This window comes from Bubalus kerabau, chromosome 2 (genome assembly GCF_029407905.1).
Source record: "Bubalus kerabau isolate K-KA32 ecotype Philippines breed swamp buffalo chromosome 2, PCC_UOA_SB_1v2, whole genome shotgun sequence".
Lineage (NCBI taxonomy): Eukaryota > Metazoa > Chordata > Mammalia > Artiodactyla > Bovidae > Bubalus > Bubalus kerabau.
Window position 1 is genome coordinate 45,089,850 of NC_073625.1, and position 27,409 is coordinate 45,117,258.

Below are 27,409 nucleotides of genomic sequence, written 5' to 3' on the forward strand. Positions count from 1 at the left end.
ATGAGATGTCAGAGTGAAAAGATCAATAATTACAACAAAAATGACAACAACTGGCATTCATTACATTGTTATTTGTGTGAGACACCGTTCCATGTACTTCGCATGTATTTTATCATTTACTCATAGCAACAACCCCATCCAGGAAGTATTATTATTATTCCCATTGTACAGATGAGGAAACTGAGGATAATTTATCAAAGATAACATAGTAGCTACTGGCATTATTTTACCCTGCCTCAGCAGTATCATAGGTGAGAGATGCAATTTAAGATTATCCAAGATGACAATGAAAGGATGCCAGGAAAATCTGACAATATTATTTCGGGGCATTTATTTTTCTGATTTCAAAAGTGAATAAACAAACACCAATATCCACTTGTTAAAATAATTTTTTGCTATTAAAGAAGAAGAATGTAACATATATCTGTGAAAGGAAAGCATATTTTGGGAAAAAATATTATCAGAAACAGAAGGAAATGCTACAGCATCTCCTTAAAATTTAATGACAATAAAATTCAAAGAAACATTCTATAAAACAAAAGATAAATGAAGAGATTAAGAAAGTCAAAACATGAACTTCCCTGGTGGTCCAGTGGTTAAGTAGGGGACTAGGGTTCGATTTCTGGCTTGGGAAGATCCACATGCTATGGAGCAACTAAGCCCGTGTGCCACAACTGCTGAAGCCTGCACCCTAGAGCCCATGCTCTGCAACTAGTGAAGCCTCCACAATGAGAAGCCTGCACACTGCAACTAGAGAAAGAGAGCACGCAGCAGCAAAGACCAAGGCAGGAAAAAAATAAAACACTCAAAACATGGCTGGAAATAATCTCTGGCTTGGTTGAGAAAAGGCTGGAAAAATACAAAAATAATGCAAAGTTTGCTCTATGACAGAAGAAAATCCAAATGAATAGTAGGAAATACATTCACGGTAAGGATAGCAAATGGTTGTTTGAAGGGCAGATGTGCACCCAAAACATAGAGGAAAAAAACACAAAAAGGTGAGGGAAGTATCACATGTTAAAAACAGAGAAGATATTCAATATGGAGAGTGATGAACCTTCAGAATAAATAAGAAAAACAATAGAAAAGAGGCACAAATACAACAGAAGAAAACTTTCATGCACCCAAGAAAGATTTGAATCCATGTTGCGAAAATTCTTACTGTTTACCAAAATTTGAAAAGAAAAGAATACCTGGATTTATTCTTTAAAAATCCTCTAATTTTAAGTATATGGAGAAAAATCTTATGTCTAAGTAAAAAAAAAAAATTCATAACACAAATATAAAGGACAGTTTAACCACAAAGAAGACAGATATTGAACAAGAGTTCATACTTCTGCTCATTTCAGGGTATAAGAAAGGAACTCTTAAATGCAGAAGGTCTGAAAGATTTATGCCATCTATATAATCTCCCAGAAAAAAAAATGTACAAAGATACAGTCCCATTTAATGAGAATTTAATTTTTAAAATTACCATGGGAGAAAAACAGAAATAAGATTCAGCACTTCCTGAACACTACAGTATCTTTTGTTTAAATTTTAAAGAGGAAATTTGATAATAGGAATTAAATGCCTTCAATGTGTCCATCTTCTGGCCCCCAAATTCCACTCCAGCAAATGTGTCCTAAGGAGACGTAGAGATGTAGAGAGGTGCAATTTGAGATTTGCTACAGTTTTATTTATCATAGTGAATAATTAGATACAAATTGCAGAAGGCCAGAAACATCTTTCTAAAATGTAATTGTTGTGATTACATCACTTGTTAAAAATTCCTAAATGATTCTCACTGCCTCCAGATGAAGTCCAAATCCTTTATGAGCCATGGAAGGCCTCCAAGACTTGCCCACTTTCCCTGCTGTCATTACCACCTCCTTAGCCTCCAGCCTCCTCTCCACATTCAATTCCCTCAGTGTCCAGGTGTGGTGGCCCCCATGGACCAGTTGGCCTACATACAACCCCAATGCCTGATGTGCTGTTCTAACACCCATGTACAACTTAGGGCATCATTTCATGTACCATCTCTCCCTGGAAGCCATCCCTGAGCTTTAAGCCTCACAACACAGCAATCTAATCACTAACTTCTCTGTCTGCCTTATGAGACCAACCCAAGGATGGGAGAGCCTTGAATTCAGGTCTCCTAACAATGGCACCCCACTCCAGTACTCTTGCCTGGAAAATCCCATGGACGGAGGAGCCTGGTAGGCTGCAGTCCATGGGGTTGCTAGGAGTTGGACATGACTGAGCAACTTCACTTTCACTTTTCACTTTCATGCATTGGAGAAGGAAATGGCAACCCACTCCAGTATTCTTGCCTGGAGAATCCCAGAGACGGGGGAGCCTGGTGGGCTGCCGTCTATGGGGTCGCACAGAGTCAGACACTACTGAAGCAACTTAGCAGCAGCAGCAACATAAAATTGGAGCTCTTCCTCAAATCACAGGCTAGAGCATCACCATCCGCCACTTAGTAGATCTGAAATGTTGGAGATAATTCCATAATCTAAACATTTGTTTCTTCATCCCTACAATGAAGCTAATAATAATGCCTCCTCATGGGGTCATTGTGAGAATTGGATCAGAATTAATCCACATACAACACTGAGGACACAGTCTGGCATAAAGTCCTCAATATTAGTTGTTACTACTGTTGTGAGAAAAGCAGAATGTCTAAAATATAACCTGATTCCATTTGAGCAAATACAAAAGGAGAGGCTAAAATGGCAGTGGAAAATACACAAAATTGTTCTGAATCTGTCTTATTTCCTTGGTTCTCATACATGCTAAACGAGAGGGAGGGCAGCATGACTAAGGAAGCTCTGTGTGTCCCATAGAAACTAGCAAGGCTCCAGGGAAGAACTTTTAAAGCAATGATGAACCATATCAACTGTCAACACATTCCACAGCTGAAAGCTAACAAGGTTAAAACTGCAGTTCCCCTGGCTTTGCTTTATAACCTGTAATTTTTATTTTCCTAATTAAAAAGAAAAGCCTTTTGAACATCCATTCTCTATGTAAAGTCAGAGCTCGAGCCACAATAAACCACAGAGGCAGAAATATTTATCTTCTCCAGGTGGCTTTGGCAGGCATTCTTCAGGGATCCAAAATACAGCGATGTTCATCTTCTCGCTCACTGTCAACAGGCAAGCATTCCCAAACCACAAAGATGGAGAATTAAAGGATGAACTGGAAGCTGAGATATGTTGTGGGTTTTTTTGGAAAACAAGGGACTGACTAGAGTCAGAGTGGTGGGAGGAAACCATAAACTTCACACTAGACAGTGGGAACGGGGCAGAAACTGCCAGGCAGCATGACTTATAAAGGAAAACTGCAGAGACCATAGAGAGAGGGAGAGGGATGGCGGGGAGAGGCAGCTGTTCAGGCCCAGGAACAGGTGCTGGGAAGGAAGAAGTTGTCCTACGGGAGGAGAGAGCAGATTAGCTTTGCTCAGTGAATGTGAACAGGAAGAGCCACTACCAAAGTCAGGTGGGGCTGACAGCACATGCAGGCTTGAGGATGAACATGGGGCCAGACCCTGCTGCAGCTTACACGATATGGCCCTTTTCCAGTTAGGTAAAACTTAAGAAAGAACCTGGCTTCCCTGGTGGCTCAGTCAGTAAAGAACCTGCCTGCCAATGCAGGAGACATGAGTTCAATCCCGGGGTTGGGAAGATCCCCTGGAGAAGGGAATGGCTACCCACTCAGTATTCTTGCCTGGGAAATCCCATTGACAGAGGAGCCTGGCAGGCAATGGTCCACAGGGCCACAGATAGTCGGATATGACTGAGCAACTAAAACCACCACCACCAAGAGGGACCCTAGAGATTATCTGATCCAATAGTTCCCAAATTCTGATACACCACCCTCCCTGCCAGTCACCCAGGATGTTTGCTAAAACATGCTGCTGACAAATCCATAGAGCTGGAAGTACAACAGAGATGACCACAGGCTGCAGGGAAAGGGACAGGGGATGGGGAGTCAGTGATTCCTGGGTACAGAATTTGTGGTGGGTATGATGAAAACTCCTGGAGATGGATGGCGGTGAGAGTTGCACAATAGTATCAATGTACTTAATACCAGCGAACTGAACACTTAAAAAGGGTTAAGATGCTCCATTTTATGTTATGCCTATTTTACCACAATTTTAAAAAGAACTGGCAGAGCCAAAAGAAAAAATATATATATACTCCCAGAATACCTGACTTGGTGAGGTCCAGAAATCTGCATTTTAAATAGCATCACAGGTGCTTCTAAAAGAAGCAATCTGAGGACCACACTTAAAAAAGTGGTATTTGGGGACTTCCCTGGTGGTCCAGTGGTTAAGACTCTGAGCTTGCAATCACAGGGCACAGGTTCCATCCCTGGTCAGAGAACTAAGATCCCACATGCCATGTGGCATGGCCAAAAAAATTTTTTTTACAGTGGTAATCTGATTATCAAAAACAGATTTTTCTCTTTTAAAGATACACACTTAAGTATTTATGAGTGAAAGGACATGCTGTCTGGGTGTGCTTCAAAAATGCCCCACTGTGGGTGGAGGCAGTGGTGTGGATGAAACAAGATGGCCCTGAGTTGATAACTGTTGCAGTGGAGAGACAGACACATGAGTGGGGTTGTCATATTGTTCTCTCTTCTTTCAACAGGCTTGATATTTTCTATAACAACCAAAAAGAAAAGCTTTTTCAAAATCCAGGTGGGTGCCATTCCCAGCAGAAAGGAGAACATGGTTAAAGTGAAGGAGGCGAGTGGCAGCTCATTACAGTCAAGGAACAGCCAACAGCAGTGAGTGCTGGAGCACCCCATTCCAGTCTAAGTTGGGGGCAGGAGGGGGTCTGGTCAGAGATGAGGCTGGGAGCCAGGAAGGGTGATACCTACCCCACTATGACTTGTTGGCTGGTGAACGAGCATAAGTCTTCAGGAAATGGGGAAATACTGGGATATGCTGAACACTGTAAGAAAAGACCAGACTTGTGCCTTAGCCAGACGGGGTGGATCTGAGGAGATCAAAAGTGAAAGTGAAAGTTGCTCAGTCATGTCCAATTCTTTGTGACCCCATGGACTGTATAGGCAAGGAATTCTCCAGGCAAGAATACTGGAGTGGGTTGCCACTGCTTTCTCCAGGGGATCTTCCCAACCCAGGGATTGAACCCAGGTCACCTGCATTGTAGGTGGATTCTTTACCATCTGAGCCACCAGGGAAGCCCTATGAAATGTTGCTCAGCCATAAAAAGGAACAATATTGGATCATCTGTAGAGGCATGTAGAATGTGGACCTAGGGAATGTCATAGAGAGTGAAGTCAGAAAGAGAAAAATAAATATCATCTATTAACACATGCATATGGAAGCTAGGAAAATGGTATAGGTGATCTTATTTACAAAACAGAAATACAGACACAGACATAGAGAAAAATACTAGATAACATCTAACTGTGTTCTGAGAAGAGATCCTGGCAGGATGTATAATTCAAGACTGAGAACTCCCTGACCATCCTTATGTGACAGCTACAGACTCCCTTTGCAGGCATCCAAGTTCCTTTTCTTCTCTAGATTCCATCCCTTACAGAACCATAGGAGATCAGAGCTGGGAGAAGGTTCCAGTAGCATTTAGCCTAACAGCACCCTCCTTGTACAACTGAAAAGTCTAGAGATGATAACTGTCTAAAATCCTTATGATCTTTTTAATATGTTTAAGGTTGCCCTAACTTTAAATGAAAAACAACAACAAAAATCAAATACATACCTATAACCCTTCCTTTTCATCAACTTGACTACCAGTCTTCCTTCTTGAGTAGTAAAATACCCATTGTCCCATTTCCTTGTAATTCAGAATTAATTCCTTAAAGATCTGCAGCATTTTACTTCTCTACACTTTGAACGCTACTGCTCTAAAATTAACTGAGGAAGGCTTTGTCAAATAAAACAGCTCTTCCTCAGTTCCCGAAGCTGTTCCTTGGTTTCCTGTGAAGTCTGAATACTACCTGCTGCACCTCTCCTTTAAGGCTTTGCTCCCTTGCTCTTTCTAACAGTGAGCCTTCCTTGGATCTATTCCTTCCTCCGTTGACAACACTTTCATGATCCACTTTAAAAAATATTTATTGATTTGGCTGCACTGTCTCCTTGTTGCAGCATGGGGGATCTTTAATCTTCGTCTTCAATCTTACTTGCGGCATGTAGGATCTTTTTAGTGTCAGCTGCAAACTCTCAGTTGTGGTATATGGGATCTAGTTCCCCAACCAGGATTCAAACCTGGGCCCCCTGCATTGGGAGCTTGGAGTCTTAGTCACTGGACCACTAGGGCAGTTCCCAAGATCGACTTTTGACTCCACTTTTTCCTCTAAATCTCCGCACTTCCATCATGAGCCAGCAGTCCTCTCTTCAGTCAATTACTCTGGGGTCATTCACCTCACAGTGTTCACAATGTCTTCTGGGTTCACATCCAGATGTTCTGCACGTGCCATAAGTGTGATGTGCCAGTTCTCTTGGTCCCCTTGGTCACTGGAAGCAAGGTGCTTCTCAAAGAAAAGGAATCCATGTGCCCATGGGGCTCACTGCTGGGTTGCACCGCAGTGAAAAGGGACATTGATGGATGAAAGCCTGTTCTGAGAGGAGCAACAGGGTTGGTAAGGGATTTAAAAACAATACACAAAAACTGCTGAAAAGGCTAAGAATGATGAACCTGGGAAAGATAGTGCTCTAGGGATTCAGTTTTCTGCAAATTTGTGAAAACTTGTCACGTGGGATGAAGCACAGATGTGTTTTTTTTCTGTTTCAGAAAGCAGAAATTGGAAGGAGGTTATATTTTGGCTCAAAAGGAAAAAAATACTGCAAATAACCCAGGTTGTTCAATCCAAGAAAGAGCTCTCAACGCAGTGAACTGTGCCCTTGCCGAAGGCGTTGAAGAGAGAGACTGGCCACCCAGCCTCTGAGATCCGCTTTCCTCTGACCGCCTGTGAATTGTTCTCCCTGTGACAGCCTGTCAGCACTGCAGGCTTCACATATCTGATGTGGAATCAGCTGTCCTGTCCAATTCCTCAAGTCTATCACTGATGCTGTTTTGCTTCTAGATTCCTGGGTGAGAGTCAACATCTTTAATTCCTTGCTCTCTTTAGGTCCCCATACCTTCACCTCCAGAATGTTTCTTGACATGCTCTTGATACTATATCTCCATGGATACCATGACAGCCCAAACTTGCCAAATCCCATGTGGACAGAAGCCACTGGATTTTTGATCTCTCTACAGATTAAGCCTGGCCTTCTCATTTTATAAGTAAGGAAAATGAGACCCAGAAAAATGAAAGACTTGTCTAAGATCACATGGTTACAAGTGGTGATTCTAGGCTCCAAGACTCCTGGTGCCGTGTTCTTTCATGCCCCATACCACAGCAGCTCTGGGAGTTCTCCTGATAATCACTCAGGCCATCATGTTATGTTTCAGCTTAACTGGTTTGATAAACATTGGCCATGTCTTATCCATGGAATGATCAGTTTATTTGGTTAACACTGTGATGGTCTTTGGTCAAATCATATGTGTTAATCTAGATCTAGATATTACCCCCAATCTGGAAACTGTAACAGACTACTGAGTCTGCTTTGAGTTAAAAGGCACAGTTTTTTTTCTGTGCTTCTCGTAGATGCTGCCAAAGTAAGACTGCTGAATTGTACAACAGAGGAGAATTGTAGCCAGTTCAGGCTCTCTAGAGTCTGCAAATCCAGGTCATTTGGATTTGAAATGTATCATTATAGTCCAGTGAGTACAAAAATGACATATATCATGTTAACTGGCTAGGCCCTGAATACTCCCATAAAAGGTCCTGGACTCGCATTGGTTCTTCTGTTGCTATTCTGGTCTCTTTTAGTTCTTGAGCTTGTTTCAGCCAAGGTAATTTAGCTCCCACTGGACTTTTTTTCTAAGGAAAAAGGAACATAAACAACAAGCTTAATTATTGTTAATCATTCAAGAGTTGGACATGTGATTGTTATTTACTGGAGATTTCATAAATTTTTTTTTTCAAATGAACAGTGCATGAAGTGGCTTCTGGATGGAACCAAAAACTTCTGTCATGTATTTTTAAAATTTATACATTATCAGAATGCAACCAAACAATCCCATGACACAGTTGAATACATTCTCCAAGTTAGCATAAAAAATACCTTTTATAAATCAGTACCAATCTCTGTTGTTTGCATATTAAATCTCTGATTTCAACCAGATCAGTTTGCTTTCTTTTGCCACACATTTTTTGCCCACTGAGTGAAGAAATTAATAGAGACAAGCAAATAACATAGAAGGCTTAGAAAACTGAGAGGAGGAAGCTCTGTACTATGGTTTATTCAAACTTTAAAAATTTATATTAAAAAAAAAACAAAAAAAATGTTGTAGTTGTTAAGGGAGATGATTACCAATTACAATTGGCCTTCAGGAGCAAGCTGGTGCCCTTCTCTGTCCTTTGAAGCTTCCTAAGATGTGAAGAAACCATCTAATTATGAAGTGAGAAGGGAAATAATTTTGGACTGCTTTAGAGAAATCACAGACGCTAAGAAAGTGGCTATAAAAGTACCACTGACTGCAGAAAAGAAGGAGAAAAGACTTTCCTGAAGAAATTATATAATCAGTATGTGTACCTTGCATGGAAACCAGTGATTTTTCCAGAAGACAGACATCATGAAAGAAATGTCTGTTGAAGAATTAGTTGCTTATGAGGCTATTTGTATGAAGAATGCACCCAGAAATCATGAAAAAGAATCTTACTATCCTCTCTGCTAAGTCACTTCAGTCATGTCCAACTCTGTGCGACCCCAGAGACGGCAGCCCACCAGGCTCCCCCATCTCTGGGATTCTCCAGGCAAGAACACTGGAGTGGGTTGCCATTGCCTTCTCCAATGCATGAAAGTGAAAAGTGATAGTGAAGTCACTCAGTCGTGCCTGACTCTTAGCGACCCCATGGACTGCAGCCTACCAGGCTCCTCCATCCATGGGATTTTCCAGGCAAGAGTACTGGAGTGGGTTGCCATTGCCTTCTCCAACTATCCTCTCTAATGGGCTGATAAGGACGATTCCTTGGCACTGACACTTGGGAGTAATTCTTTCTCCATTTGCAAAAGGAAATACTTGTCACAGGATTGGTAATACCTTACTAAAATGCGTGTATGATGCTAGCAGAGTATTACACAAGAAGAGGAACTGCACTAGATTGTAAAGACTGGGGTGGACCTCTTTCTTAATGTCCAGTGTCCTTTGTCTTAAGATTTGGTGCAATATGTCATTAGACCAATCTAATAAATGAGTTTTTAAAGAATGTAAAAAAATAAAATAAAATGCGTGTATGGAAATAATCCTGTCTAGAGGGGAACACAACATATCCAAGAGGTGGTGCCAAGGTTTGCTCACCCATGGATGATCTAATTCATGTGGAACAAATGGAACCACTCAAAAATTTCTGAGTGCATCTATAAATCTAGACTGGAGATTTAGTCTATAAATCTAGACTTTCAGTCTAGAAAGTTTTCTTTGTTCATGGTAGACAATAGGACATATGATGAAGAGGACACTGTTCCTTCCACTCTGGTGGAAGGCAGGTGGGAATTTTCCTATTCCTCTCTCTTCATCCTCCTTCTCCTTTTTCTTCAAAGCAGGCACTGCATCACATAATTTTATGTACACTTCTTTCTGGAGTTATTTCTCATCTGATCTCCAGTAGCATATTGGGCACCTACTGGCCTGAGGGGTCTATCTTTCAGTGTCCTATCTTTTCGCCTTTTCATACTGTTCATGGGGTTCTCAAGGCAAGAACGCTGAAGTGGTTTGCCATTCCCTTCTCCAGTGGTCCATGCTTTGTCAAACTCTCCACCATGACCCGTCCATCTTGGGTGGCCCTATACGGCATGGCTCCTAGTTTCACTGAGTTAGACAAGGCTGTGGTCCATGTGTTATGTCCACTAAGAAATGTTAATATAAGCCTACACAGACAGGAGCCACTGTACCTATAGTAAGTCTCCTGCATATGACCCTTCAAGATGTGAACTTCCAAAGATCTGAATGTGCATCTGGTTTAGCAAGGAACCAGAACCTGTGCCATAAACGTCAGGCATGAGTGACACTGCAGCCTGTCTTCTGTATCCTATTGCCAACAATCCTTCAGCTCTACTATCTCCCACCCCTTCTCCCTCCTCCAGTCAGTAACTCTTCTTGCCTGTTCAATCGATGCCAGACCATGTTCTGCACTACTGTACTTATTAAGGTACTTACTGTAAAATTAAAAGTGTTTCCTTTAATTTTTTTGTTTTTAATGTATTATATGTGTGAAAAGCATGATAAGCCTATTACAGTACACTACTATATAACTAATTGTGTTAGTTGGGTACCTAGGCTAATATTGTTGGACTTACAAACAAATTGGATTTATGAACCAGCTCTCAGAATGGAACTCATTCATATACAGGGGGCTTACGGCACTGAATCAACAAGATCTAAGTTTCTCTTCAAGATCAATTAATGACATAGGTTTAACTTCTTTATCTAGGTGGACAGGTCAATCTGTCAGTGAACAGTTTTTGTAAGAAAGTTAGTATGTTTAAATGTAAATGCTGCAGTATTAGTAAGAGAGCTGGAAAGCACCACCTGATTTCACTTTAAAATGCACCACAAATTTACCTTTTGATTTGTAACAAGGGATGGGAATGATACATTCTTCTTTGATGTGTAACTTCAGTTGTGGGTTACAGCCGCCAACGTGCTGTCCACAGTGGTTGATGCACAGCACAACTCGATAACATAACCCTCGGCCACAAGTCACTGTGCACTTCAGAGATGAAAAGAGAAGTCAATGAAATTCTACATGAATATTAAACACAAAAGATCATAAACATTACATAAGGAAGGGGGTGGAGGCTAATTTCCCATGATTCTTATGCTTCAGGACCCCTCCCTTGCAAGATCACTTCCAATTCTCACTTTGAAAAGTATTTCAGGTGAGGTCACAGCACAAGAAATATTGAAATGCCCTAAAATCTTTCTATACAAATATAAAAGAAACTTAATATAGGTTTTTCTCAAATTTGATCAAAAATTCACACATCATCATCCAAAACAATCTATGAAGACAAAAGAAACCTTTCTAAACAGTTAATTAAAAAGATATCAAATTTTGCTCAACCATGCTACAGGATTACCTTTTTATTCTGTGTATAGAAACTTATCTTGCAAAAATGTCATATGAAAAGGCCTTCTAAGAGTATTCAGCCAAAAATGTAGGAAAAAACACGATAGGTGTAATAAGGCAGTTAAAATGAATGAAAACATTATGTTATTTTCTCCAAATTTTGTGAATTTTGTGTTGCCAGCATTTCTTTTCTTGAATAATTTGTTTATGATTTAGAAGGTACTTTTGCCTATGAATGGAATTTTCTCAAGTCATGAATATCCAGGATATCTTTGCAGTTTACGTACATTAAGTTGTAAGTACATATGCATGTATGCATGCTTTTTCTTAAATCAAGACTAGTTTTTAGGACTACTTAAGGTTTACAGAAAAATTGAGCAGTGATTATAGTGCAATAAAAATAAAATAAAATAATTAAAAAAAGAAAAACTGACCAGTTAGTATACGAGTTCCCACATGCCCCCCTCCCTTGCACACAGTATCCCCCAGTATTAATATCTTGCATTAGTGTGGTACCTTTGTTACAACTGATAAACCAATACTGATACATTATTCTTAACTCACGTCCATAGTCACATTAGGGTTGCCAACTTTAAAATACTTGTAATTTCTTACAATTTCATTATTCTAAATAAACATGTATTTAGATACTCAATATTTGTGTTTTGTATTCTTTTTTCTTAAAAAATCACCTCCTTGGTAGGGGAGGGATGGACTGGAAGTTTGAGATTAGCAGATGTAAACTGTTGCATATAGGATGGATAAACAATAAGGTCCTACTGTATAGCATAGGAAACGATATTCAATGCCCTGTGATAAATCATACTGGAAAAGAATATGAAAAAGAATGTATATATATGTATAACTTGATCACTTTGCTGTGCAGCAGAAATTAACACAACATTGTAAATCAACTATACTTGAACAAAATAAAAATTTAAAAAAGTCACCTCCATATTGTTTAAACTTCAGGCCCCACCAATCCTGGATCCACCCCTGGGAGAAGTCAAGAATCCTTGGGCACATGCAACAGAACAGACAGTGCTCTGCAGACATGATCTCACTAAGGGTTCTGATACACTGGCAGGTCAACAGCTTCATTCCTATTTAACAGATGAGCCAATCAACAACCGCCAACTAAGGACCTTCCTCAAAGTCAAGTAGTTCCTAAGAGGCCAAGTGGAATTCCATCCCAGAGCCTCCTGCTGTAAAAATAATGACTTCATCACTGCTTCATAAAGCTTTAAGATTCTTTCCTAAGACCATAGATGCTTCTTAAAATGTCAGAGAAGAGTTTCAGAGGATATAGAGGCCTTTTGCAGCATAGACCCATCTTCAAGAAATTCTTAAAGAGATGGGAATACCAGACCACCTGACCTGCCTCCTAAGAAACCTGTATGTAGGTCAAAAAGCAACAGTTAGAACCGGACATGAAACAATGGACTGGTTCAAAATTGGGAAAGGAGTACATCAAGGTTGTCTGTTGTCACCCTGCTTCCTTAACTTCTATGCAGAGTACATCATTTCAAATGCTGGGGCTGGATGAATCACAAGCTGGAATCAAGATTGCCAGGATCAATATCAACAACCTCAGACACACAGATGATACCACCCTAATGGCATAAAGTGAGGAGGAATTAAAAAGCCTCTTGACAAGGATGAAAAAGGAAAGTGAAGAAGTTGACTTGAAACTCAACATTCAAAAAACTAAGATCATGGCATCCAGTCCCATCACTTCATGGCAAATAGAAGGGGAAAAAGTGGGAGTAGTGAGAAATTTTATTTTCTTGGGCTCCAAAATCACCGAGGATGGTGACTGCAGCCATGAAATTAAAGATACTTGCTCCTTGGAAGGAAATCCTTAACAAACCTAGACATTGTATTAGAAAGCAGAAACATTACTTTGCTGACAAATGTCCATCTAGTCGAAGTGATGGTTTTTCTAGTAGTCATGTATGGATGTGAGGGTTAGGCTGAGCACCAAAGAACTGATGCTTTCGAACAGTGGTGCTAGAGAAGACTCTTGAGAGTCTCCTGGAAAACAAGGATATCAAGCCAAGTCAATCCTAAAGGAAATCAACCCTGAATATTCATTGGAAGGACTTATGTTGAAACTGAAGCTCTTGGCCACCTGAGTAAAAGAACTGATTAATTGGAAAAGACCCTGATGCTGGGAAAGACTGAAGGCAAGAGAAGAAGGGGATGACAGAGGATAAGATGGTTAGATAGCATCACCAACTCAATGGAATTGAGTCTAAGTAAACACTGGGAGATAGTGAAGGACAGGGGAGCCTGGGATGCTGCAGTGTACAGGACCCCAAACAGTCAAACACGACAGAGTGACTGAACAACAGTATCTCAATGGCTTCCAAATAGGCTGCCTGCCTCTGGGCTTTCCCAGCATCAGTCTATCTTACCTCATTAACTTCAAATATAACACATTTACTCTCTTCAACAAAAACAGTGAAGCTTCACAGTAACCACCAGATCAAGAATACACTTCTAGGGACTCCCTTCATGGTCCAGTGGCTGGAACTCAGCCCTCCCAATGCAGGAGGCCTCGTTTCAATCCCTCGTCAGGGAACAAGATCCCATATGCCACAACTAAAGATTCCTCATGACACAACTAAAAAGAGCCCACATACCACAGGAAAGATCAAAGATCCCACATGCCTCAAGTAAGATCTGGTATAGCCAAATAAATTAATAAATATTTTAAAAAAGAACACACTTCCAGTGTCAGTTTTAGCATCTCTGTCTTAATCTTCCAATTCTTAATAACATGAGTTCTCTCTTTAATCCAGATGAATTAGGGCCTTTTCAACCTCCAGTCATTCTGTGTCATTTCTGCTTTACTCCACCATCCTGGCTTAGCCATACCCCACAGGGATGCCTTCTCTATGCTCCTGCATGGTTAAAGTCTGCGAATCTGAAACAGGGGTTAAGCACTACAAGGGCAACAAAGACTTTCCAAATAATTCTGTTTCAATGCCTGTTCCTTTCAGATGTACCATGGTTCTCAATCTTACCTGCTCTGATGCCTCCAACATTTCCCCTCACATCATCCTTCAACTGTCTTCTCAGCTCTTCAGGAGTAGGAACCATGTTCACATACAACTTCTGCATCCGCCATGTTTCCCAGTACAGTATTGGCCACAGAGCAAATAATCATTAAAGTCTGAGACTGAATTAAAAAGTGGCATGTTCTCAAATCTTGCCTGAGACCACTCCATGGCAATCCACTTGGGACAGTCGAACAGATTACAGGTTTGCATCACCTTGAGTTTGGGTGCATACATGCATTTCCATTCTTACACCTGAAGTATCTCTCCTTGCATGGACTTCTACACACACACAAAGGTCCGTCTCTGAATACTTTCTCCACAGAACACTGAACATGCAGTCCAAGGGTTGTGTTCCCAGCTCAAAAGCAAAGAAGTGAAAACACATTATTCATTTGTTGCTTGCTTCAAGTTTGCAAAGTTGATTGCAACAAGTACAGCCATAAGACTTTAATCTTAACTACTACACACACTGTGTTGTCTTAACTCCTTGGTCCTGAAGGTTATTGTCAGATGGGAGTAACACACCTGCCCCAGTGTATTATAACAAGAGGCTGTTGTGTGAAAGCATCTTCAATCTGATTCTAGAGTATAAAACACCAGTGGACAGTATTACCAGGGAATCGTACACACTCAGAGTCAGAAAGAATCATCCTAACATGTCTAGGTATAAAAGGGAATGTAAATATCTAATCAACTGCAATGTGTCAGCTCCCTCTGTAACGTACTGTGCTTAGTCATTCAGTCATGTCTGACTCTTTGCGGTCCCATGGACTGTAGCCTGTCAGGCTCCTCTGTCCATGGGGATTCTCCAGGCAAGAATACTGGAGTGGGTTGCCATGCCCTCCTCCAGGGGATCTTCCCAACTCAGGGATCAAACCCAGGTCTCCCACATTGCAGGTAGATTCTTTACTGACTGAGCCACCAGGGAAGTTCCCCTCTATAATACCTAGGTATAAATGCATGAATGACATCTCCAGTGACAGAAAATATCACCTTTGAGGCAGCCTATTTCATCTAATTCTTAGAAAAATCTTATTATGTAATTAAAGTTTTTGTTCCCTTAGCTCTCTGTAAAGGGTCTAGTCTCATAAATTTAAGACTACTGCTACAGATACTATGGGCTTCCCTAGTGGCTCAGACAGTAAAGAGTCTGCTTGCAGTATGGGAGACCCAGGTTCCATCCTTGGGTCAGGAAGGTCCCCTGGAGAACGAAATAGCAATGCACTCCAGTATTCTTGCCTGGAAAATCCCATATACGGAGGAGCCTGGTAGGCTACAGTCCATGGAGTCGCAAAGAGTTGGACCTGACTGAGCGACTTCACTTTCACCTTTCACAGATACTAAAGCTCCTTGCAAACTGCTGAGAGCATATTACAGAAAGGAAAAGGAAACACGTAACTCACTGAGGGAGAGGCTGGAAGTGGTCATAGGGCATGATCTCTTTAAATCCATCGCTAGAAATGAAATCATGAGAATATAATTATTACTCAATACATTTACTCATTTGACTAGTACAGATGTCATATGACAAAAGACAGAGCTCTTTCAAATTATATTGACACTGAATATACCAACTGTTCTGAACCATTTCCTCCCAAATTCTCTTTCCACTTGCACACTTATGCTACCAACTCCTTAATTTTTAGGAACATCTCTGATATAAAACTTACCCAATTCTATATGAAAATGAAGGAAATGAAGCTAGTAGTATATACTCATTAAAGTAGTATATGTTCATCTCTTAATTTAGATAAACCTATTTATTCCCTTTTATCCTCTTAAATTATTGTGATAAAATATATTCATGATATTAACACACTGTCTTATTAGCAGGATCTTTAGAAAACCACTTTGTTTAACAGAATCTGTCTTTTGAAAAGATCTCTATTCGTGATTGTGTACACCTGAGATTACAGGAAATGCACAGCTTTGTGATAGGAAATGAAATCCACTGAGAACACTTCCCTTTCCGCTTGCACACTGTCTCAGCCAGCTGGCAGGGAGCTGGGGGATTCTGGGACTTAGTAGTGTGCTGTTATTTTAGGATCCTGTTGCAAAGCCAGGAAACTTCCCCAGGCAATCCAAGTCACCAGGTACTAAGTTATGCAGCAGGATGGTTTATGCATAGCTTTTCTCCTCTGGCAGTCAAACTCTGCACTTCCTGTACTATGCATTATTTATACTGAGTTTAAGGTGAACACTTCAAAAGTCGAAATGTGGTCATCGGTAACCCAGTTTAAAAAGCTAAAATGGTGAATTATTGATATTCACAGCTGGTAGGTGGACTGCTGCTGCTGCTGCTGCTAAGTCACTTCAGTTATGTCTGACTCCGTGCGACCCCATAGATGGCAGTCCACCAGACTCCCCCATCCCTGGGATTCTCCAGGCAAGAGTACTGGAGTCGGTTGCCATTTCTTTCTCCAATGCATGAAACTGAAAAGTGAAAAGTTAAAGTGAAGTCGCTCAGTCGTGTCCGACTCTTAGCGACCCCATGGATTGCAGCCTATCAGGCTCCTCTGCCCATGGGATTTTCCAGGCAAGAGTACTGGAGTGGGGTGGACTAGATGTACTTGAATGAAGAGACCTTTCATGTTGTATACACAAGACATGCTCAGAGAGGTTATGACAAAAAGTGAAAGGTCACAGCACATGGACACAGAGCCCACAAGTGCAAACCAGATGAGTGAGCAGATGAGCCTAATGCCTCTTGACCACAGTTACAAATGGTTTCACAGGTACCTGCCACCAGGGTACATTCAAGGTCATGCAACGGAACTATGTTGCTTGATAAGAATGGATCAGTCACAGCTGCTGTTGATTTCTTTTTTAAAATTTTTAATTGGAGAATAATTGCTTTACAAAATTGTGATGGTTTCTGCCATCCATCAACATGAATCAGCCTGTGTCATACAGGCTCCCTGTGTCATACAGCAAATTCCCACTAGCTGTCTGTTTTACATATGGTAATGTATGTTTTCATGTCACTCTCTCAATTCATCCCACCCTCTCAACTCATTCCACCCTCTCCTTTCCTCGTTGCATCTACAAATGTCAGTATCTCCATTGTTACCCCACAAATAGGTTCATCAGTACCATCTTTCTAGATTTCATATATATGTGTTAATATATGATATCTGTCTTTCTCCTTCTGACTTACTTCAATCTGTATAACAGGCTCCAGGTTCATACACCTCATTAGACTAGAATAGCAGAGTAATATTCCATTGTATACATGTACCAAAGGGCAGTGATACAAACCTTGATAGGCAAGGATCCTTCAGTTTGGGTTTTGGTTTCACATTTTCAGGGTAGTAATGGTCAGGAACCACGCTCTTCAAGTGGATATCCACATATTGAGCAGAATTGAGCTGAAACCCTAAAGTGGCAGAACAGGAGTGTCTGAGTAGTGCATCCATTTGGGACTTCCTTGGCAATGAAAGTGAAAAAGAACTAAAAAGCCTTTTGATGAAAATTAAAGAGGAGAGTGAAAAAGTTGGCTTAAAGCTCAACATTCAGAAAACGAAGATCATGGCATCCGGTCCCATCACTTCATGGGAAATAGATGGGGAAACAGTGGAAACAGTGTCAGACTTTATTTTTCTCGGCTACAAAATCACAGCAGATGGTGACTGCAGCCATGAAATTAAAAGACGCTTACTCCTTGGAGGGAAAGTTATGACCAACCTAGATAGCATATTCAAAAGCAGAGACATTACTTTGCCAACAAAGGTTTATCTAGTCAAGGCTATGGTTTTTCCTGTGGTCATGTATAGCTGTGAGATGCTTTTGCGTTCTCCGTGTATGAAGCACACTGACAATTAAAAAAAAAGTTCAAAACTCAATTCTCTATGTTGATTGGGCATAAATTTTAACACTTTACTATCTTTCACAAATATGTTTAAAATAAGTATTTTCAGAAAGACAGTAGAGAACATACTCAGTCTTCAGATTGAACTTAAAGAGCTTGAATGATCCCATAAATCTGAAAATGATTGAACCAATATATTAAGAAGACAAATTAGAAAGATGCAGTCAAATGCATCACTGAAAATGTTTTTAAAGATTAAGAACTAGGTGTGTTGTGCATTATCACATTTATGACAGCACATCTGTGATTGGTCACCACTATGTCTTACCCCAGTTTTATTGCACAAGCATAAAGAATGAAATGATCCAACGGCAAATAATTCTCCATCTGGAGCCCAGGCTACTGAGGTAATAGGATGCTCATGAAGTTGAGAACTGTAGAGAGGACGGCCATAACTATCCCATACCTTATATTTACAGTCTTTGGCAGCAGATATAATTAAATCATTGATAGAGTTCCAATCTACTTTTAAAATAATGCCATCATGAGCTTTCCACTGTAAAATTTTAGCATTTGGTTGAAGCGGTTTAATGATCAGCTGCTTGCCTGCTGTATAAAGAACCTTTTCTGAATCAGGGCCCCATGCTACCGAATACACTGGTGTTCCTTGATGAGCTAAAGTCTATCTTAGCATTCCAATCTTTGACCATATTTTTATTTGTCCATCTTCTCCAACTGTAACTTATGCTGTTCCTTCATAATTCCATCATCCTGCAGCAGATGCCCACTGCTTAATCGGAAGAGGGTTTCAAGCGCTTTAGCAAAAGCCCTTATGGAGAGCTAGCAATTGCACTGAGTGCTGCTTCCAGTTTCCCAGACTCCTTTAGGTTAACAGTTACTGTGGGGAGTGAATAAGATCATGAGTGTCAAAGCTTTGTTAAAAATGTAAATCTTTAAACAAAGCCTGGGTGATATGGTACAGCAACAGCAGAAAAGTTATGACCAACCTAGACAGCATATTAAAAAGCAAAGACATTACTTTGCCAACAAAAGTCTGTCTAGTAAAAGTTATCATTTTTCCAGTAGCCATGTATGGATGTGAGAGTAGGACCATAAAGAAAGCTGAGCACTGAAGAATTGATGCTTTTGAACTGTGGTGTTGGAGAAGACTCTTGAGAGTCAGAAAGGAGACAGAAAGGAGATCCAACCAGGCAATCCTAAAGGAAATAAGTCCTGAGTACTCATTGGAAGGACTGATGCTGAAGCTGAAACTCTAATATTTTGGCCACCTGATGCAAAGAACTGACTCATTTGAAAAGACCCTGATGCTGGGAAAGATTGAAGGTGGGAGGAGAAGGGGACGACAGAGGATGAGATGGTTGGATCGCATCACTGACTCAATGGACATGAGTCTGAGTAAACTCTGGGAGTTGGTGATGGACAGGGAGGCCTAGAGCACTGCAGTCCGTGGGGTCTCAAAGAGTCAGACACAACTGAGTGATTGAACTGAACTGAACTGACCAGCAAAAAAAAAAAAAAAAGAAGAAGATTTTTTTAAAAAGACTCTCAGGTTCTTCTAAGATGACTGAAATGCGTGACCAAGATTGAGAATGACTACTTGCATTATAACTTATATTATAACTGATTTGTGTTATACTTAGCACTTACTTTTTTAAGATTTTTGTTTTGATATGGACCATTTTATTTTTAAAGTCTATTGAATTTTCTACAGTACTTTTTCTGTTTTATGTTTTGGCTTTTTTCTTTTTCTTTTTGGCCACAAGGCATGTGGGATCTTAGTTCCCCAACCAGGGATCAAACCTGCAACTCCTGCATTGGAAGGCAAAGTCCTAACCACTGGACCACCAGGGAAGTCCCTGTTTTTAGCACTTATGATTAGAAAGTTATAATAGACTCCTTTGAAAATTTTTGGAGCTCATGTACAGGATAGATAGTCAGTGTCATATCTCTTTACTGTTGTAAATGGCACTGTGCAAGGCTCTTGTTTCCTTATATTTCCCCTTCTTCCATTACAATCCCCCAGAGACATCTATTTATTGTTAATGTGTTAAATATACATTCGTCTTTTGTAATGTTGTTTCATGTCTATCTGCTTTGACTAAATAAATGATAGTGTCTTAAATCAACTTCTGTTTTCTAATTTTCTCACTCAATGTTACATTTCTGAGAAGTACCCTTGTACTGAGCTGTTGTTTCATTCTTCTGTATAATATTCCATTGCTTTACTCATTTCCTGCCCTGGAGTACCTAGGTTACTTCTGACAACAATGAACTTTCTAACTGGGGAAATAGAATTTTCTATACAGGGGAACAAAACCCTCCCATCTACATCTCCCCCTGCCTCATAAGCCTTCAAAGAAGGAATGAAAACTTATTCCTAATTCTATTCAATCAGTTTGTACAGTCTCTGAGGAAAGTGAACATTCCATATGGATGAGGGCTGTAAATTCAAAAAACAACTCACAAAATGATGCTTCTATTTCCTGAAAGATCTGATTCCAAGTTTCCTGTCACTATATAAGTGTCATGTTAAGTTTTTTAAAAAGGTAATTTTTCAAAACCAGAATGAGCACTTCAAAAGAAAAAAAAAAGTAAAAAATTAAGTTCTCAGCCTTAGTCAACTGGTATAAAGTTCCAAAAATACATTTAAAGGCTCAATGGCTGAGAGCAATCTGATTTTATAAAACACTAGAGCTTCCTACAAGTTGTGGGTTTGCGGGGAGCTGCCCGTGAGAACGGGGTCCTTTGTCCGAAGGACACAGCTCTGGGAGCTGCCTCAGTCCTTGAGGGTTTGCTTGCAAACATAGCTCTCTGTCCCGCCACCCCAGAGATTAGGCGCTTATTTACTGCAGGCACCTGGAGTTCTGCGCAAACTTCTCATGCACAGAGAAATGTTATCTGGTGTAAGAAATAATAACAGGGTGCCATTCCCATGCTCTCAAGATTTCTTGTGACTGTTTGTAAGATGTGTGGGTCAAACAAAGAAAATGTTAACTGTCTTGTCTTTCTCACGCTCTTCTGTATAAATATGAGATGCTGAATAAAGTTGGTGTCAGACTGCGTCCCTTCATGGAGACGTGTCTGAACCTCTCTACCCCATCTTTGTTGTATATTTCTCTTGCTTTAGTTTCCTTTCTCAGCCCCGCCGTGCATGTTCTCGGGACCTGATCGACTTTGCCGGCTGGCACCGGCATGTATTTTCCCCAAAATAATAACAGAATGAAATTATAGCTCCTCGAGTCAAAGAAAAATTTCTTTGTTCTAAATGGAAACATATTTCTAGAAGGAGACAAAGACCATACAGGTGTTTATAATTTGGGGAGAGAGACAATTAATTTTCCTCCTTAATTTTGTCACAGTACACAGATAACTGAAAGAGAAAGACATAAGACAGACTGCTTTCCTACATTAAGAACAAATGTACTAAAATTCTGCCAATGTACAGAAAATGGCAGGATGTTGGGGGAACCTCTGAAAGGAGACTAACATGTTCCTTCTGTCCTCACAGACAATGCCATCTTTGGTGACGGACTCACAGCCAGGCGAGTCCCATGAAGGTTGGAATCCCGACCAGCAGGGCTGATTGTGGCTTTCCTTGAGCATTCAGATATGAGAAAACCTATTCTCCTCCAAAGAACTGAACCAAGTGAACTAAGCTGAGTACATGTCCCTCCCAGAATGGAAAGCGTCTCTTTTAACTTCAGTGTCCAAATGAAAACACATATTTAACTGTGTGTGAAAGCTAGAAAATAAATTAAAACTAAAAAGATATTTGTTGTTTTTCTCATGGATAATTAGAATCAAAAAGAATTCTTTAGGATCAACACACAGAAATCCCTTGCATTCCTATACACTAATAATGAGAAAACAGAAAGAGAAATTAAGGAAACAATTCCATTCACCATTGCAACGGAAAGAATAAAATACTTAGGAATATATCTACCTAAAGAAACTAAAGACCTATATATAGAAAACTATAAAACACTGGTGAAAGAAATCAAAGAGGACACTAACAGATGGAGAAATATACCATGTTCATGGATTGGAAGAATCAATATAGTGAAAATGAGTATACTACACAAAGCAATCTATAGATTCAATGCAATCCCTATCAAGCTACCAACAGCATTCTTCACAGAGCTAGAACAAATAATTTCATAATTTGTATGGAAATACAAAAAGCCTCGAATAGCCAAAGGGATCTTTAGAAAGAAGAATGGAACTGGAGGAATCAACCTACCTGACTTCAGGCTCTATTACAAAGCCACAGTTATCAAGACAGTATGGTACTGGCACAAAGACAGAAATATAGATCAATGGAACCAAATAGAAAGCCCAGAGATAAATCCATGCACATATGGACACCTTATCTTTGACAAAGGAGGCAAGAATATACAATGGATTAAAGACAATCTCTTTAACAAGTGGTGCTGGGAACTCTGGTCAACCACTTGTAAAAGAATAAAACTAGAACACTTTCTAACACCATACACAAAAATAAGCTCAAAATGGATTAAAGATCTAAACGTAAGACCAGAAACTATAAAACTCCTAGAGGAGAACATAGGCAAAACACTCTCTGACATACATCACAGCAGGATCCTCTATGACCCACCTCCCAGAATATTGGAAATAAAAGCAAAAATAAACAAATGGGACCTAATTAACCTTAAAAGCTTCTGCACAACAAAGGAAACTATTAACAAGGTGAAAAGACAGCCTTCAGAATGGGAGAAGATAATAGCAAATGAAGCAACTGACAAACAACTAATCTCGAGAATATACAAGCAACTCCTACAGCTCAACTCCAGAAAAATAAATGACCCAATCAAAAAATGGGCCAAAGAACTAAATAGACATTTCTCCAAAGAAGACATACAGGTGGCTAACAAACACATGAAAAGATGCTCAACATCACTCATTATCAGAGAACTGCAAATCAAAACCACTATGAGGTACCATTTCACACCAGTCAGAATGGCTGTGATCCAAAAGTCTACAAGTAATAAATGCTGGAGAGGGTGTGGAGAAAAGGGAACCCTCTTACACTGTTGGTGGGAATGCAAACTAGTACAGCCACTATGGAGAACAGTGTGGAGATTCCTTAAAAAACTGGAAATAGAACTGTCTTATGATCCAGCAATCCCAATGCTGGGCATACACACTGAGGAAACCAGAAGGGAAAGAGACACGTGTACCCCAATGTTTATCACAGCACTGTTTATAATAGCCAGGACATGGAAGCAACCTAGATGTCCATCAGCAGATGAATGGTTAAGAAAGCTATGGTACATATACACAATGGAGTGTTACTCAGCCATTAAAAAGAATACATTTGAATCAGTTCTAATGAGGTGGATGAAACTGGAGCCTATTATACAGAGTGAAGTAAGCCAGAAAGAAAAACACCAATACAGTATACTAATGCTTATATATGGAATTTAGAAAGATGGTAACAATAACCCCATGTACGAGACATCAAAAGAGACACTGATGTATAGAACAGTCTTATGGACTCTGTGAGAGAGGGAGAGGGTGGGAAGATTTGGGAGAATGGCATTGAAACATGTAAAATATCATGTATGAAACGAGTTGCCAGTCCAGGTTCGATGCATGATACTGAATGCTTGGGGCTGGTGTACTGGGACGACCCAGAGGGATGGTATGGGGAGGGAGGAGGGAGGAGGGTTCAGGATGGGGAACACATGTATACCTGTGGCGGATTCATTTTGATATTTGGCAAAACTAATACAATTATGTAAAATTTAAAAGTAAAATAAAATTTTAAAAAAAGAAACAAACAAAAAAAAGGATTAGAATTTTAAAAGACATAGAATTTGAAAGCCTCCCTATCTCTTTGCTCTTATTTTGGGGTCCATGAGACACATGCAAACATGTTTCCAGTTCTTTGCTCAAAGGAAAGGGTGTTCTCTAAATCCAGTTTTCACCTGTTTTCAAGAATAAGGCAGATGCATGTTCATTAACCCCACTGCATCCCAGGCTGTGGAGTAAGATGCTGCGTGGTTACACATCTCTAATTAGCACACCAACTTTAAAGTCAGCTTCAAAAACACAAACGTGTCATTTTTAAATCTGAGCTCTAAATATTTAGGAACAAAGCCTGTGCTTCACCTCCTCCACATGTCACAGTGCAGGGAAAGAAGTCAGTTTGTCTCCACTGATGGCTGATCAGCTGGTAGAAGAAGAACCGGACCACACTGTCCTTGGTCACAGTGAACCTGGTCTGGACAGAAGAGAACTGTAATAACGTATCTGCATGCAATGAAACAGTGCCTTCCACATCTTTCAACATGAGCTGAATACAAGTCACCTAGGTAGATAAATGCATCTATCACAACACACTCTCATACATGAAGATTCCCAGAATGTTAAGATGTGATAGAATTTCAATTAAATTTGTCATAAACGGGATTTCAGAAGATCTTCAACCATCCTCCCTGGAGTCATTTTTACAGGTAATTCCATGCTTGTGAATGAGTTCACAAAAATGTAGGCAGACTTTTTTTTTAATTTATTGGCATATAGTTGCTTTATAATGTTGTTAGTTTCTACCATACAGTAAAGTAAATCAGCCATTTGTATACATATATCCCCTGTTTTGGATTTCTTTCCCATTTAGGTCATCACAAAGAACTGAGTAGAGTTCTCTGTGCTATATAGTAAGTTCCTATTAGTTATCTATTTTATACATCAGATCAGATCAGTTGCTCAGTCGTGTCCGACTCTTTGCAACCCCATGAATCGCAGCACACCAGGCCTCCCTGTCCATCACCAGCTCCCGGAGTTCACTGAGACTCACGTCCATCGAGTCAGTGATGCCTTCCAGCCATCTCATCCTCTGGCGTCCCCTTCTCCTCCTGCCCCCAATCCCTCCCAGCATCAGAGTCTTTTCCAATGAGTCAACTCTTCGCATGAGGTGGCCAAAGTACTGGAGCATCATTCCTTTATGCCTTAGCATCATTCCTTCAAAAGAAATCCCAGGGCTAATCTCCTTCAGAATGGACTGGTTGGATCTCCTTGCAGGCCAAGGACTCTCAAGAGTCTTACCCAACACCACAGTTCAAAAGCATCAATTCTTCAGTGCTCAGCCTTCTTCACAGTCCAACTCTCACATCCATACATGACCACAGGAAAAACCATAGCCTTGACTAGACGAACCTTTGTTGGCAAAGTAATGTCTCTGCTTTTGAATATGCTATCTAGGTTGGTCATAACTTTCCCTTCAAGGAGTAAGGGTCTTTTAATTTCATGGCTGCAGTCACCATCTGTAGTGATTTTGGAGCCCAGAAAAATAAAGACTGACACTGTTTCCACTGTTTCCCCATATATTTCCCATGAAGTGGTGGGACCAGATGCCATGATCTTCATTTTCTGAATGTTGAGCTTTAAGCCAACTTTTTCATTCTCCACTTTCACTTTCATCAAGAGGCTTTTGAGTTCCTCTTCACTTTCTGCCATAAGGGTGGTGCATCTGCATATCTGAGGTTATTGATATTTCTCCTGGCAATCTTGATTCCAGCTTGTGTTTCTTCCAGTCCAGGGTTTCTCATGATGTAGTCTGCATATAAGTTAAATAAACAGGGTGACAATATACAGCCTTGACGAACTCCTTTTCCTATTTGGAACCAGTTTGTTGTTCCATGTCCAGTTCTAACTGTTGCTTCCTGACCTGCATACAAATTTCTCAAGAGGCAGATCAGGTGGTCTGGTATTCCCATCTCTTTCAGAATTTTCCACAGTTTGTTGTGATCCACACAGTCAAAGGCTTTGGCATAGTCAATAAAGCAGAAATAGATGTTTTTCTGGAACTCTCTTGCTTTTCCTATGATCCAGCGGATGTTGGCAATTTGATCTTTGGTTCCTCTGAGTCTTCTAAAACCAGCTTGAACATCTGGAAGTTCACGGTTCACATATTGCTGAAGCCTGGCTTGGAGAACTTTGAGCATTACTTTACTAGCATGTGAGATGAGTGCAATTGTATGGTAGTTTGAGCATTCTTTGTCATTGCCTTTCTTTGGGATTGGAACGAAAACTGACCTTTTCCAGTCCTGTGGCCACTGCTGAGTTTTCCAAATTTGCTGGCATATTGAGTGCAGCACTTTCACAGCATCATCTTTCAGGATTTGGAATAGCTCAACTGGAATTCCATCACCTCCACTAGCTTTGTTCATAGGGATGCTTTCTAAGGCCCACTTGACTTCACATTCCAGGATGTCTGGCTCTAGGTGAGTGATCACACCATTGTGATTATCTGGGTCGTGAAGATCTTTTTTGTACAGGTCTTCTGTGTATTCTTGCCACCTCTTCTTAATATCTTCTGCTTCTGTTAGGTCCATACCATTTCTGTCCTTTATCAAGCCCATCTTTGCATGAAATGTTCCCTTGGTATCTCTGATTTTCTTGAAGATATCCCTAGTCTTTCCCATTCTGTTGTTTTCCTCTATTTCTTTGCATTGATCGCTGAAGAAGGCTTTCTTATCTCTTCTTGCTATTCTGTGGAACTCTGCATTCAGATGTTTATATCTTTCCTTTTCTCCTTTGCTTTTCACTTCTCTTCTTTTCACAGCTATTTGTAAGGCCTCCCCAGGCAGCCATTTTGCTTTTTTGCATTTCTTTTCTATGGTAATGGTCTTGATCCCTGTCTCCTGTACAATATCACGAACCTCATTCCATAGTTCATCAGGCACTCTATCTATCAGATCTAGGCCCTTAAATCTATTTCTCACTTCCACTGTATAATCATAAGGGATTTGATTTAGGTCATACCTGAATGGTCTAGTGGTTTTCCCTACTTTCTTCAATTTGAGTCTGAATTTGACAATAAGGAGTTCATGGTCTGAGCCACAGTCAGCTCCTGGTCTTGTTTTTGCTGACTGTATAGAGCTTCTCCATCTTTGGCTGCAAAGAATGTAATCTATCTGATTTCGGTGTTGACCATCTGGTCACGTCCATGTATACAGTCTTCTCTTGTGTTGTTGGAAGAGGGTGTTTGTTATGACCAGTGCATTTTCTTGGCAAAACTCTATTAGTCTTTGCCCTGCTTCAGTCCGTATTCCAAGGCCAAATTTGCCTGTTACTCCAGGTGTTTCTTGAATTCCTACTTTTGCATTCCAGTCCCCTATAATGAAAAAGACATCTTTTTTGGGTGTTAGTTCTAAAAGGTCTTGTAGGCCTTCATAGAACCGTTCAACTTCAGCTTCTTCAGTGTTACTGGTTGGGGCATAGACTTGGATTACTGTGATATTGAATGGTTTGCCTTGGAAACGAACAGAGATCATTCTGTCGTTTTTGAGATTGCATCCAAGTACTGCATTTCAGACTCTTTTGTTGACCATGATGG

General features: G+C 40.3%; 1 long non-coding RNA gene and 1 other non-coding gene across 2 annotated transcripts in view; one reads left to right on the forward strand and one right to left on the reverse strand.

Moving 5' to 3' along the window:
- The first annotated feature begins 9,109 nt into the window (after window positions 1-9,109).
- LOC129645185 (small nucleolar RNA SNORA81) lies at window positions 9,110-9,256 on the forward strand. The gene has a single exon (XR_008711272.1). It is a non-coding gene; the product is annotated as a small nucleolar RNA SNORA81 (small nucleolar RNA).
- A 1,090-nt stretch (window positions 9,257-10,346) lies between these two features.
- LOC129643281 (uncharacterized) overlaps window positions 10,347-27,409 on the reverse strand; it is a 29,465-nt gene continuing 12,402 nt past the window's right edge. The window contains exons 2-5 of the long non-coding RNA XR_008710216.1: window positions 17,478-17,595; window positions 15,623-15,673; window positions 14,184-14,577; window positions 10,347-10,794 (exon numbers count right to left, since the gene is read on the reverse strand). This is a non-coding gene — a long non-coding RNA (uncharacterized LOC129643281). The remainder of the gene's footprint in view (window positions 10,795-14,183; window positions 14,578-15,622; window positions 15,674-17,477; window positions 17,596-27,409) is intronic.